The sequence below is a fragment of the Phascolarctos cinereus genome, unplaced genomic scaffold (genome assembly GCF_003287225.1).
Source record: "Phascolarctos cinereus isolate Bilbo 61053 unplaced genomic scaffold, phaCin_HiC Scaffold_2;HRSCAF=192, whole genome shotgun sequence".
Lineage (NCBI taxonomy): Eukaryota > Metazoa > Chordata > Mammalia > Diprotodontia > Phascolarctidae > Phascolarctos > Phascolarctos cinereus.
This window is the reverse complement of record NW_027555625.1, coordinates 257,446,422-257,460,205: the sequence shown is the minus strand read 5'-3', so window position 1 is coordinate 257,460,205 and position 13,784 is coordinate 257,446,422. Positions and strand designations below refer to the sequence as shown.

Sequence of the window (13,784 nt, the reverse complement as noted above, 5' to 3'; positions counted from 1 at the left end):
TTTTTAAGGCAGTGACTTGCCTAGGATCACACACCTAGTAAGTGTCAAGTGTTTGATCTGAAGCCACATTTGAACTTAGGTCCTCCTGACTTCAGGGTCGGTACTCTATCCGCTATGTCACCTAGCTGCCCCTGAACATCCTTTTTGAGATGTATGAAAGGCAGTTGGAGATTCGAGATGTGAGGTCAGCGAGAGTTTGGAGCAAGATCAGTAGATCTGAGAATCATCGGCACTGAGATAGTAATTAAATATGTAGCTTTCCCTCTCTTTGATACAAGGCACTTTCTACGTCTCAGAAGCTCCTGGATAGGTCCTCCTTGTATCTTCTTCTGGTTAAATTTTTTTAAAGGGAGCTTTTGAAATAATTGTCACTGGAAGGGGAATTGTATAGAGTGGTCGTCTCAGAGCACTAGCAACTTTGATTACAGTCACTAATTTCTGTGAAATATCAGGAGGGAATTGTCTCAGTGCTGGCAGTACCCATGTCCTCCTAATCATTCCCGTGCACTTTATTAAAGGTACTAGGACCTGTAAATGTAGCTTCTCATTCAGGAGCTATGCAGAATCAAAATACAAATAGCCTTCAAAGCTATTTTGGTCCATAAGTTAGCAGAACATTTAAAGGATGTCTAAATATGTAGCTCTGCTTGACTGTAACTGTTCCAAAGAACCCATTTATTTCAAAATGTCAGTTCCCATCTACTGCAGGGAGATTTTTTCCCCCTTTATAATTTTTTTGAAGCTGTTTAAGTGCTTATTCCCCCCCCCCCCCGCCCCAAACTGTTTATAAGAAAGAAAGTGGTATAACTTCCCTGTTGGCCTGTCAGCCCTGTCATTTTGGTACATGTCCTTCCTCTGCTCTATTTCCCTAACATTTTTCCCCGCCCTGATCATTGGAAATCTCCATAGAAGCCAGTGACTTAAAAATTTTTTTTTCTTCTTCTAGGTTACTAACGGAGCTTAAGATAAACATGACTGTGGGGTGTGTTTGCTTTGTCAGTCTGCCCAAGATCCAGTATTATCTTGGGTGTTGGTTATCTGCAGTTAGGGACTTGCAGGCGCACAGCTTCTGCTGTGGTGTTCAGCTTGGATTCCTTTCTCTGGTAACCCAATATTGGGTTTCTTTGCATGATATGTGATTATACATTTTCTTGGTGTAGCTGTTTGTGATCCTTGACCCCGGGCTCTGAAGCTTTCTAAATGTTAAAAGCATCTTCCATTCCCCATCAATTAGTGCATAGCAAACTAAGTGGAGTGACACCCAGGCAGAAGAAGCCCACATCTCTTCTGGAGAACAAGAAATGCTATCAAGTCCAGCCATGCTGGGTACTGGTTTAATTCTTAAACTGATAGTGCTTTTTAAGACTTTTAATATTCTAAAAGGCTTCTAATGTTCTTTAAAGAAAAAACAACACATTTGATGTTCGCACATAAAAAATATTATAGACCATTCTTCACACCTGGGCTGTAAGCTCTCTCCATCAGAGGGGATGGGCTTCATTGAATGATCCATTCTGTTCACCTGGTTCTCCTTGTGTCCAAGTCAACAAGTGAAGTGAATAATACCTACTATGTACCAGGCAACTGTGTTAAGCAGTAGAGAAACAAAGAAAGGTTAAAAAACAACCTTGCTTATAAGGAGCTCATAGGGAGACAACACAAACAGCTATGTACAAACAAGTTGTATACATATACAGGATAAGTTGGAGGTAACCTCAGAAGGAAGGCACGAAGATTAAGAAGGACTGAGAGTCTTCTTGTAGTAGACAGCAGGACTTTACCTGAGGATAAGAGTAGAGACAGGAGTGAGAGTTCAGGCATAGGGGGCTGCCAATGAAAATACCTGGAGTCGAGAGTGTTCGAGGAACAGCAAGGAAACTGGTGTCAATGGCTCATGAGTATGTGGAGAGTTTTGGGCGTGGGGGTATAAGATGTAAGAATACTGGAAAGGTGGGGTAGGGCCAGGTGAATAAAAAGTTTTAAAAGCCAAATAGGATTTTATATTTGGTCCTGGAGACAGTGGGGAGTCACTGGAGTTTACTCAGTAACGAGGAGTGACACAGTCTAGACCTGTACTTTAGGAAGATCAAGACTGACAATATAATTGGACGCTTTGACTGATGTTAGGTGCTCAGTCTGTGTTTGGGGAAGACAAATGTAAAAACCTTGAGCACAAGGTACCACTAAGAGATATTAAAAAGCTTTATTGCTATCTATTTATTATATTAATGAGCTCTCTCTCCTTAAATGTTAAGTCCATAGCTACAGATGACCCAAATATCTTTCATAGGAGAAGTACCTGTTTTTTATGAACTCCATCTTTGTCAGTAGGTATGAAGGTAACGGTCAATGTAAACATTTTCCTCAATGACTTTGATCATTTTGATTTGATTTTTTTTTTTCAAGTCAATTCTTATCAAGTCCAGTCAATGTCAGGAAGTGACATCTTTTGGCTTATTTTGAATGTTAAAGGGACCAAAGAGGTAGAACAAAGAAGACCCTCAACCAGTGCTTATGAACCTCCTCCCATCCTAATTTACCACCCTTTGATTCAGTATAGCAAGTATATACAAAACATATATACAGAACACTATTATGTGCTCGCTACTATTCTCATCACTATTATAATTAAGGAGATGGAAATGTAAGACAGGGTCTCTATCCTCAAAGAATTTATCCTCCAGGAGTGGGAGGGGACAAGATGTATCCATGTGAAAGACAAATTATTGAATAATACTTGGTCAGATACAATAAAGAGTTAAATTGAATATCACTAAGTGCCAAATGTGTGAAGATAGAAGAGTTAGAAGAACTTGAGTAAAAGATCGGGAGTGGTTTAGGAGAACACTCTGTGGGAGGGAGAACTGGACTTGCTGCCCAAGCCTCAGGGCCAAGACAGCGGCAGTCACAGAGAAAGGACCTTCAGGAGTTTAAGTATCCTGGCTCTGTTGAGGAGAGGGGTGTGGCTGGAGAAGTGAGAGAAGGGCCAGACCTTGATGCTTATTGAGTGATGAGCCTAGGAGTGTGACCTTCATGCAGTAGTCAAAGGAATGCCATTTAAGGTTCTTGAACATGCTGAAAGTAGGAGAGTTTGCTGAAAGTATAGGAAGTTGTTTTGGCAGTGTTAGGATGGCAAGCATGCCCAGGTTTCTTATGTAGCAAATCCTTTGCTGCCTTAGGGACCAGTGCAAACTTGCCAATGCCAAACCCAGAAATGTCCCTGATTTGAATAGATAGGAATTTGAAGCAGTAGAGAAGTATGTTTGATTTTTTTGTTTGTTTTTGTTTTGTTTTGTTTTTTTGTTTTTGCTAGGCAATGGGGTTAAGTGACTTGCCCAGGGTCACACAGCTAGTGTTATATGTCTGAGGCTGGATTTGAACTCAGGTCCTCCTGAATCCAGGGCTGGTGCTATATCCACTGTGCCACCTAGCTGCCCCGTGCAGTAGAGAAGTATGAAAAGACTGTCAGACAATTGATGGTAAAGAAGAGGGACATGGCGGAATAACTTAACAATATCAGAGGTAGAATACTCCTTGGAACCCTGCCACTCACCATGTTAGAGCATTGAATATAGAATGATAGGACTAGGAGGAGGCATTCAAAACCAGTGATTCCAATCCCTCTGAGTTGGGACAGAGTGATTTGCCTAAGGTCATATACACTTGTGTGGGGCAGAGCCTAGTCTGAAACAGAATCTCAGAGACCATTTAATCAAACCAAGAATATTTCTTTCCTGCAGCACTTCCAACAAGTGGTCATCCAGTCTGTCTGAAAACCTCCAGTGAGGCAGAACATTTCTACTTTGGGGCAACTTTAGTCTTTAGGAAATTTTTTCTGTACCTTGAACCAAAATCTCCCTCTGTGAAAGTTCCCTAACATTGTTCATAGTTCAGCACTATGAACCCCAAATAGAATATCTACTTAATTAATGCCTCTTCCATGTGACAAGACAGCCTTTTAAAATACTTGAACAAGGTTTTTATTTAATTCCCTGTGTTATCTTCTCCAGGTCAAATAGAGCCACATCTTCTTCACCAAGTAATCCTCATATGTCATGGTTTCCAGTTCCCATTCCCCCCCCCCCCCCCCCGTGGTGGTTGCCCTCTCCTGGGTATGTTTTAGATTGTCAGAGTTCTTTCTAAAGGACATTTAGAAGTGCTCTGACTGGGTTGAAGATAATGGATCATCACCTCCTTCTTTCTGGATTATGCCTGTTTTAATACAGTTCAGTACTGCATTGGTTTATCAAGCCACCATATTGCACAAGTCTCACCTTCTAGTTCTCTGTTCTTTTTGCTGTACCACAGTGCCCAAGTAGCTTGGCCGTGTGTCGTGGGGCTAGGCTGAAGGAACATCAGCTCTCAGTCAACATTTAATAATAAAAGCTACTGATTATTCACATCTGACTCACCCTTAGGAAATATCCTAGTCCGGTCTGGCTTCTCTCTACCAGGCAGCTTCCGGACCCCTCCCCCCTACTCTCAGTGGGTGTGTGCACAAGGAATGCAGACTCATTTTAATATTAGACTGAGCCAGACGCAATTAGCAAGGTAAATTGGCTGCTGCTGCTAGAGAAAAAATTAAAAATCATAATGCAAACCGAGCCAAGTTGAAATGATTTTGGCGGGGTGGGGGGTATGTGAAGCACACCATGATTCCCTAAGGTTTGTAAGAGGGATTTAAAATTTACTGTTGTAAATTTTAAGTACTAGTTGGTTTTTTTTTTAACCCCAAGTTCATTGTGCATGGCAAATGTTTTCCTAGAAGGGATCATGGGAGTCAGTGTTGTTGGTTCATTCCTTTGCCCTAAAGCTGCATTGTGTCTCAGCTTCTGGACTGACATTGTCACTGACTTGGATTGGGAATTGGGGAGCAGTGGGAAGGATGGCAGGAATGATGACTTCAAAAGCCAGGGCTATCACCAGGGCAGTCAACCCATTTCTTCTCGGAAATTCAATTTATAGGGAACTGAGAGCATTCACAATACATAGTAGGTGTTAGCACCTAGTTAGCAAGAAGAATTAGTTGAGCTAAAATGCCCTCAGATGGCCTATTTCCTCCCTTTTCCCATTCCTCTTCCCACATAGCCCCAGTTCCTTCCTAGTCAGACTCTGATCTGCCCTCCACTCACAGTGTCTTTAAGGTGTTAGTGCTGAAGGTGAGCATTTTTTTTTTTTACCATTTACCCCAGGCCCAGCTTGTGATACCCCCAGGTACAAAAGTTGCTAGCTATGCATCTACTTAAAGCTTTGCCTGCTAGCAAGGCAATACCTACTAGATAGATTTGACAGAGCTGGTGTAAGTCAAATTAAGAGGGAAAAAATTACCATTAGCATCAGTCTCCTATATACCACATAACTCATTATTGCTTACTTTGAATAATTTCTTCACTACCTTACAGAACTTTGGAATTTATTTGCTGAGTATAAAATATGCAGAAATGCATGAATAGTCTTAAGGCTCAGTACCTTAAACTAATATAGTATCAGCCCTTTTACTCTTCTTTTTTTTTTTTTTTTAAAAAACCGTGATTGAAGTCAAATTAACATATTTACCTTCAGTGCTCCCTTGGGGAGCATTAAGGAATTCAAGAGGTGAATCAGAGTCGGTACTTAGGTTCACCAGAGCTGAGGCAGGATTTCATTTCTCAATAAGTAACTAAGCAAACACTCGACTCCCTTTTGATTTAAGGATCCATTTTCCTTTCCAGGGAAGCCTTTAGATGCTCCTCAACAGATGGCAGTACTATCTTGGTCCCCAGGTTCCCATCGCTGCTGGCAGGGCTGAGCTCTTAGGGAATTTCTCAGTGCTGTTTTAGCCAAATGTGGGGAAATGATCTTTAAAAGAGCATAGCTTCTCAAGACCAAGTCTCACAGGGTATCAGCTTTTGTTCTCAGGGTGGTTACAGCTTCTCTCTTAAATCATCAGTAGTCACATAGAAGAAGTGGATGCTGCTTTGAAATTAGGGGTTCATAGGATAGGAGAATATTTGAAATGTTCCCTGGAGGTCAGAACTCCCAGGTTTATGATGGTTCAGGTTTACATTTCTAAGGCACTGAGGACCTTCATTAGTATTATCATTATTATTATTATTGTCATTTATTCACTAGCATTTGTAGAGTGCTTTAAGATTTACAGCATATTTTGCAAATATTTTAATTTCATAATAACTTTGGAAGGTAGGCATTATTATCCTCAATTTACAGAAACCAAGGCAGGCAAATTAAGGGACTTGCCCAGCTTCACAGCAGTCCAAGACACAATCAGGTAGACAGATAGCTAATGATGAAATAATAAGGGGTAGCTAGGTGGCAAAGTGGATAGAGCACTGTAGTCAGGAGAACCCGAGTTCAAATCTGGCCTTAGACACTTGACACTTAGTAGCTGTGTGGCCCTGAGCAAGTCACTTAACCCCATTGCCTAGCAAAACAACAACAAAAAAGAAATAATAAAAAATCATCATAACCTTGATAATATCATAAAACTGAAAATCTTGCTATACTATTAGTCTCAAGCAGAGCAGAATCAGGAATTCTCCTGATGGTTGTAGTGGTGTGTGGAATACACTAGACCTCAAGGAAATCACAAAAATCCAGCCTTGTAAGAGCTGTATTAGCCTTTCAACAGGTATGCATAGGCTAAAACTCACAAAAACAAACCATCACAAAAATTGTGGAAGTCTATTTAAAGGAAAGTTGTATCTCAGATTTTATGGGATGGTTGGACCCAAGATGACTTGTTGACAGAAGATTTGTCTAACTTCTTTCTCCCCATTCTGAGTCTTGGCTTGTAACTTTCTATTTGTGGTGGCAGCAGCAGTAGTGAGGAGGGGTCCCCATTTCCTTAGTGCATAAGGCTCTTCTCTCATTCTCTATAAAAACTGAGGTCCTCTACCACCTCTATCTCTGAAAATTTGGAAAGTATGCACCAGTTCTTGATACAATTACCAACTAGAATGGACCGAAGGAGCAATTCAGGACTGCTTTGCCTTTTCCCCCAAATGCTAGATAGCCCACTTTCTCCAACTTTTGGGAATAGGCTCCAGCAAGTATTCCTTTATATTTATGTGGAAAGAGTTCTAGAGTGGAGACAGGAGACCTGGCCTCCAATCAGGTCTCCAACACTAAATCTATGCCTATATTATAAGTTATTTCTTCTTTCTGAGTCACAGCTTCCTCACTGACAAAAATGGACCTAGTACTACTTAATACTATCTAAATCATAGGGTGATTTGCAACCCTTTGAAAGCCCTCCAATAGGAGCTGTTGCTCCTTAAGGAGAGGGAGGGGCTATTGGAGTTGATGAGTGGGGAAAGATTACTTTATATACATGGGAATTGAGTGCTGCTGGCAGTATGCCTCACCCGTATTTCAGAGGCTACTAAGTTGATGCAAAATTTCCTGAATTTCACAATGACAGCGGTTTTAGCTATAACTGGTCAGGAAAACCATGCTTTACTTTGTCCTTTCTCTGCCCCTTTTAGTCTGTGCTTTCATGGCCTTTGAAGGGGCAGCAAAACGTTTAAAAAATTTTCTGGTTTTTGAAGAACTGGAAGGTCCCAAATTTTAGAATCCCCACCTCCCACACAAACTTCCCCAAAAGCAAGCTGTTAGCCTCCCCAACTGTTCATTCATGGGTGGCCTCAGAAATAGGCAGGTGTTACTGAAGCACTCCCCCTGTTATATCTCTTTTTGAACAGTCTTAATAATTCATAGACACCTTCCCGTAAGGATGCACATACTCTTCCAGGTGGAGCTGAAAGGTACCTTGTAGGTCATGTAGAGCAACTACCCCATTTTCTTAGTGAAAAAACCAAGGCCTAGAAAAGTGAATTCACCTCAGGTCATACAGGTAGTCAACAGCAGAATCAGGATCGATCTGATGTCTCTCATTATTACAACAACATTTGGTTTTTTATAAAATGTTATAAAATGAGGTGGCCCAGAAGGATGATCAGAGGGGGCTAGAGAATGTTTTACTTTTCTTGTGAGAGAACTAAAAGAATTGATGTATTGTCTTTTAGCATGGACAAATTATCGATTGACTTGTTTTCTGTCTAAAAATCTACGTCTTTATTATAGAGTATTTAGATGTTAGTTCTCTTTGCGCACCAAAGGTATAAAAAGAAGCTGACAAAGGAAAATGAGTAATTATTTGGACAAGAAGACCATTCAGTGGTCAAAAGGGAGGGAAGGTTTAGTGCAATCAAGCAAACGTGTATATGTGATCTCTGCTCTGGTGATCTGTCCTGACTAGTTTGCTGTTCATTTGCATGGGAGTGTGGGCTTGCTAGACCACAATTCTGTCCAGCCTGAGAATCCTAAGAGATTTCAATATCTTGGCCTAAGTTGCAACAAAAAAAGAATTTAAAAGACTGTTACTTGCTCAGTGATTACAGGTTTTAGAGTCAGAAAAGATCTGAGTTCAAAGACAGTCTTAGCAACTAGCTGAGTGACCCTAGGTAAGTCATTTAACCTCTCTGTGACTCCATTTTCTCAACTGCAAAAATGGGAATCATTATAATATTACCTATCTCACAGGGTTTTGTCAGGATTGAATAAGATTATAATTGTAAAGCACTTAGCACAGTGTCTGGCAAATAGTAGACACTGAATAAATTCTTCTTTTCTTTCCTTCTTCCTTACAATGTAGGGAAGAGCTATCCTTTTTTAAGGGCATGAGGTGCCATGTGGTAGGTAGGTCCACCCTAAGGTGTGCTGTCTTGGTGTCATGTTTGGTTCTTTGTAGTATCACTCTGGGAAAAGCTCTCTGCTCTGGAACCACCCAGCCTATCTTACTTCCCTACATGCAAGTTTTTCCTTTTTTAACATTCCAGGAGTCTAGATCTTATAAGAAAGAAACATCTCTCCTTAGGAGTGAGAGGAACCTAGAAAGTCAATGCCCTCCTTTGTGTGGCCATGCTTTCTACTTTGTTGTGCTTTGTGATTTAATTTGGTACCTAGAAACCCTGTTAGTTGGGCAGATTTTATTATCCTGCCAAAGAGATGAGGAAACTGAGGACCAGAGAGGAGACATCATGTAGGTAGTTAGAGAGGTTAACCTGGAGAGCCAAGGTGTCCTGAGCCTCATGTTGGTGCTATTATTGTGTGTGTGTGTGTGTGTGTGTGTGTGTGTGTGTGTGTGTAGAAGGGTTGTTGCCTTAGGAAAATGAGTGAAAACTGTATTCATGTTTTAACATTTCTGTCCCTGCTTTACACCCTACTTTTAGTTTAGGGGCATTTGATGGAAAGTGTGTGTCTACCTTGGACCCCTTCCTAGCCGGCTGTCCTTACTGAAGCATTACAAGGATTTGGCTATCGATCTGGTTCTCTTTAGGGCCTTAGGGTCCTAGGATAACCCCGAAGTGCTCTGTGGGTAGATTTGCTAGAACCAATGCTGGTGTCTTAGTCGCCTTGCACCTCTATTCATCTTGCTGAGAGCTGGTTGAGCTGTGCTGTTTAAATTGCTAATAAGATTTGAATACTTGCTATTTAAATGTTTTTCCCAGGCCAGCATAAAAACACCTACCATCAAAAACACATCCTCCCCCCTCTCTCTTCCTCCCCGCCACCTCCTCCCCTTCTCTTTCTCCGTCTCCCCCCCCCCCCAATATATTAGCAAGTAGATATTTGTTGGAAATTCCCAGTTATATTTTCCAGTGGCTTATCAGTAGTGGTTAAAAAAAAAAAAGGCCTTCTACACCATACCCACCACTCTGGAACCAGTTCTAGCCTATCTTATGTTCCCCCAGATTCTTGATTAATATCCTCTACTCCTGCTAGACCCATTTCCGAACTACCCTCCCCTCTTCTCCCCACCACTTCAGGATTAGCTTAGTAGGGCTATATTATGAATCATCTTCTCCTTGCCTTAATTTTTGTTGCAGTTGTAATAGTGTTTGAAGCATATGTGTTATGTGTGAGAGGGTAAGAATTAGTGTTTTGGGCAAAAAACTGTATCTTTATCTTCTACTCCCTTCCTCTGTTTCTGGAAAATAGTGGAAAGAATACTAGCCCCCAGAGTCAGTAAGAGTCCATATAAATAGTCCATGTAGTGGGATCACTTCTAATCCTTATTATGGGTGTGACCTTGGGTGAATTCCTAACCACTCTGGCTTCCATTTCCTCATCTATAAAATAAGAGTTTTGATTAGAGAACTGTAATGTCTAGGATCATATGATACTCATACATTATGCCCCTAGGGAGACTCTATAGAATTTTCTAGGGAAGAGAAAACCCTCAAAAATCTCTTAGAATCATACAACCTTAGGAGTTGGAAGGAACCTCAGTCCAGACAAAGTTGGGCGTGGAAATATTAGTGCTTAAAAGAACCTGACAAACCATCAAGTTGAATCCCCATTATATATCTATAACTTATGAGAACGTTACCAATTTCAAGCTGGGAAGGACCCCAGAGGTCATTAAGTCCAATAGTTTCATTTTATTCATGAGGAAACTGAAGCTCAGAAAGTTTAAGTGACTTGTCCAAAATAACTGTGATTTAAGTCTTAAGTTATTAATTATATTATAAAGTAGCAGAGCTAGAATTTGAACACAGACCTTGTGGCTTTAGTTGGTTAAGATTTCTCCACTGCACCATCGTCACAGGTAGAATTGAGTTGGACATTTTGTAGTGCAGTAAATAGAATGAATATTGGCTCAAAATTCATTAAATCCTGGTTGTTGTTCTGATTGGATCACTAACTAATTCACTGTTTAACTGGCGGGGAAGGGGAGGCAAGTGACAAAATAATAAAAATGAAGATGACTAATTTCTCTTGCTTTTTAATGTTTACAAGGCATTTTCCTTATAACAACCCTATGAGATAGACAATAAAATAATTATCTCCATTTTACAGATGAACAAACAGAGTCACCAAGCCATGACAGTCCTTACTCAAGGTTGCATGGGGATTATAAGTGATAGAATTAAGATTTTTGAATCCAAGTCTTTGGATTTCAAGTCTAGTGTACTTTTTACTGTACTCAAATACCAAACTTAACCTCTATAAACAATCTCATTTTTTTGCCTCTTTAATATAAAGGTGTTGGAATGAACGAGCTCTGAGGGCCCTTCTATCCAGAAAGTGTTATGGTTCCATGTTCTTAGAACTGAGAACATCTCAAAGGAATTACTAATCCAAACAGGTTTCCCCTTAATTAAAACCTCATTTTAAAAAGTTTGAGGCATTTTGGGTTTTCTGGGTCATATTTTAGCAGACATTTAGGATTTCATAAACATTTAGGATAAGTGCCATATAAATCTACTATTGAGTGCTGTGACAACCTCCATGTATATTCTGATCTTGAGTTCATTTTGTATTTTGGGTAATTTTGCTGATCTAGGAATTAAGCTGCCTTTGTTTTCTTCTGAAACATCAGAAAAGTTTGACCTCTGAGAAATCCTTTGATGTTATTAAGTAAAAAGCTTTAAAATTGTCCAGCTGGAGGGAATTTTAATTTTTTTCTTTAGTGCTTTTCTCCCCTTTGCTTTTTTTCTTTCTCATATCTTGTCTTGCCTTTTTTTTTTCCACTTGTAGCAACCTAGAAGGTCTCTGTTGCTTTTATCTTCAAGGTTAGGATTCACTGTCCTGCTCCTTGAGCAGAGCCATTCTCTTTCTCAGTCCTCAGACCTTTTGGAAGTCACCCCTGCCTTCCCTCCAAGCTCAGCCTATCTTCCCTGACTGCCTCTGTTCCTTTTTATGACCGTAAGACTATGCTTTCTGAGGATCATTTGGACTGGAATGGGAGTGTTTAACATGGAGAAAAAGCCTTTGTTTTTGAAGGGGAGTGCAGAATAGCTGTCTTCAGGTATTTGAAGGACTTTCATGTGGAGGAGGGATTAGATTTATTCACCGTGGCTTCAGAAGGCAGAATTAGCAGCAATGAGTGAAAGTTTGAAAGGCAGAGTCTGGCTTGATAGAAAGGAAAACTTCCAGATTATTAGAGCAATCCAAAATGGGATGCTTGGGAGTGGGGTGGGGTGGGGTGAGTTTCCTATTATTTTCTCTCTCTCTCTCTCTCTCTCTCTCTCTCTCTCTCTCTCTCTCTCTCTCAAATTAATCACTTGATCTCTTCAAGCCAAGACTTGATGAGCACTTTCAGGGATTCTAGATGAGATTCCTGTTTGGTATGAATTAACTGGGCAGCTACTTAACCTCGAAGATGCTCTTCTTCTCATTCTGAGATTTTGAAAAATGTAACACTCTGTCTCTACCACTTCTTTGGCATTTAGCATCCCCAGCTCTTGTATTCCTGGTTTTCTCTCCTATGTAGCTTGATCTTTTGTTATTGTTACCCAGTGGTGACCTACTCTTTTTGACCCCATTTGGGGTTCTCTGAAGTGGTTTGCCAATTGCTTCTCCAGCTCATTTTACAGGTGAGGAAACTGAGGCAAATTGGGTTAAGTGACTTACCCAAGGTCAAATAGCTAGGAAGTGTCTGAGGGCAGATTTGAACTTGTGTCTTCTTGACTCTGGGCCTACAGTTCTACCCACTGTACTACCTAGCTAGCTGTCCAGTTAGAAATTTACTTGATCAGAACCCACGTTTTATTCATCTCTCTCTATCTCCCAGTACTACCTATAGGAGTACATTTCTTATGGCAGATGTTAGTTGATATATATATATGAATGATATATGCAGGCGTCCCCCCCCCCCCCCCCCGGGCAAAGCTTACTGTAGGATGCTTGCCTATCTTTTGCCTATCTTTCTGGGACTGATCTAGGATGCTTGCCTAGGAAACAAGGAGTTGCTCTTACTCTTCAGAACTGGAAAAGTGTGCCTTTTTATTTTTTTTTTAGTGTGTATGTGTATATATCCAGGTTCCCAAATAGGGTGAGGGAAAGGATAGCTTACCTTGTCTTGAGAGCAAAAGTGCCATTCATCCTTTTAAGAGCCTAGAATTATCACACCTTTTACAAAGAACAAGGGAAATAAGAATAGATCACTGACTGCTATGGGGAAGAATGATGTTCTTCTAACCATGTTAAAGGCCTACTTCACACAAACACATTTTACCCGTCTCCCGATGCCGTTAATAATATGCATTCAAGAGCCATAAAAATTTTGTATTTGTATTTACGTCTTTATTTTTCATATTGGTAATTACCTTTTATGATCTTTGGCTCAAATACAGGCCCTGATTCCCAGCCTGTCTGCATGCAGTCAGTCCTTGTAATCCAGAAGTGAATCAAAGCAACTTTTTTCTTTAAAAAAAAAAAAAAGAAGAAAAAGAAAAAATCCTTTTACAAAACAAGATTCTCTCCGTGTTGCAAAAGAGCTTTGGGGAAATCTGGGTTTTGTGGTTAAGAATCTTACACTGAAGCACAAGGAAAATTATGTGTAGCTTTTATTTGGCCCAAAGGATTCTTACTACATTATCCGTATTTCCTTTAATTTGTGGGATTTCTAGTAAATGGGCTTAAAAATAGGTCTGGGCGAGATGCCAGGGTACATACGGACAGCAGAAAAAGCCCTGCATGTCCCCAGAGCAGTTTGCTTTCACTTGGCCTTAAATGCAGATTATATTAACCAGAGTTGGGGTACAGGGAGCAAGCCCACCTGGTCTCTGCAGCCCCCAGGAAGGAAGTGTGATTCCAGGTCAGTTCTCCCTGACAGCTTCTATACTTAGAGAGAGGATGAGCAGCTGCCAGAAACTTGCTGCTGTTCTGGATAAAACGGAACCGATTTTGAATCTTTGCTGCAATGAGAAGAGGGTGGGGGGAGGATGGTGAGAGTGGTGGGGAAAAGAGGAAAGCAAATGGAGGAGGCTGTGGGCTGA

The 13,784-nt window shown here is 40.6% G+C and overlaps 1 protein-coding gene across 4 annotated transcripts in view; it reads left to right on the top strand.

The window, feature by feature from the left end:
* Positions 1-13,784, top strand: part of NACC2 (NACC family member 2) — a 127,168-nt gene that overhangs the window by 48,940 nt on the left and 64,444 nt on the right. Inside the window, exon 1 of one of the 4 annotated variants that reach the window (XM_020981870.2) lies at positions 13,505-13,603. The exons of the other annotated variants lie outside the window; for them this stretch is intronic. The gene's annotated coding sequence lies outside the window, so the exon portion shown is untranslated. Of the gene's footprint in view, positions 1-13,504; positions 13,604-13,784 lie in introns of those variants that run through there. 4 annotated transcript variants of the gene reach the window in all.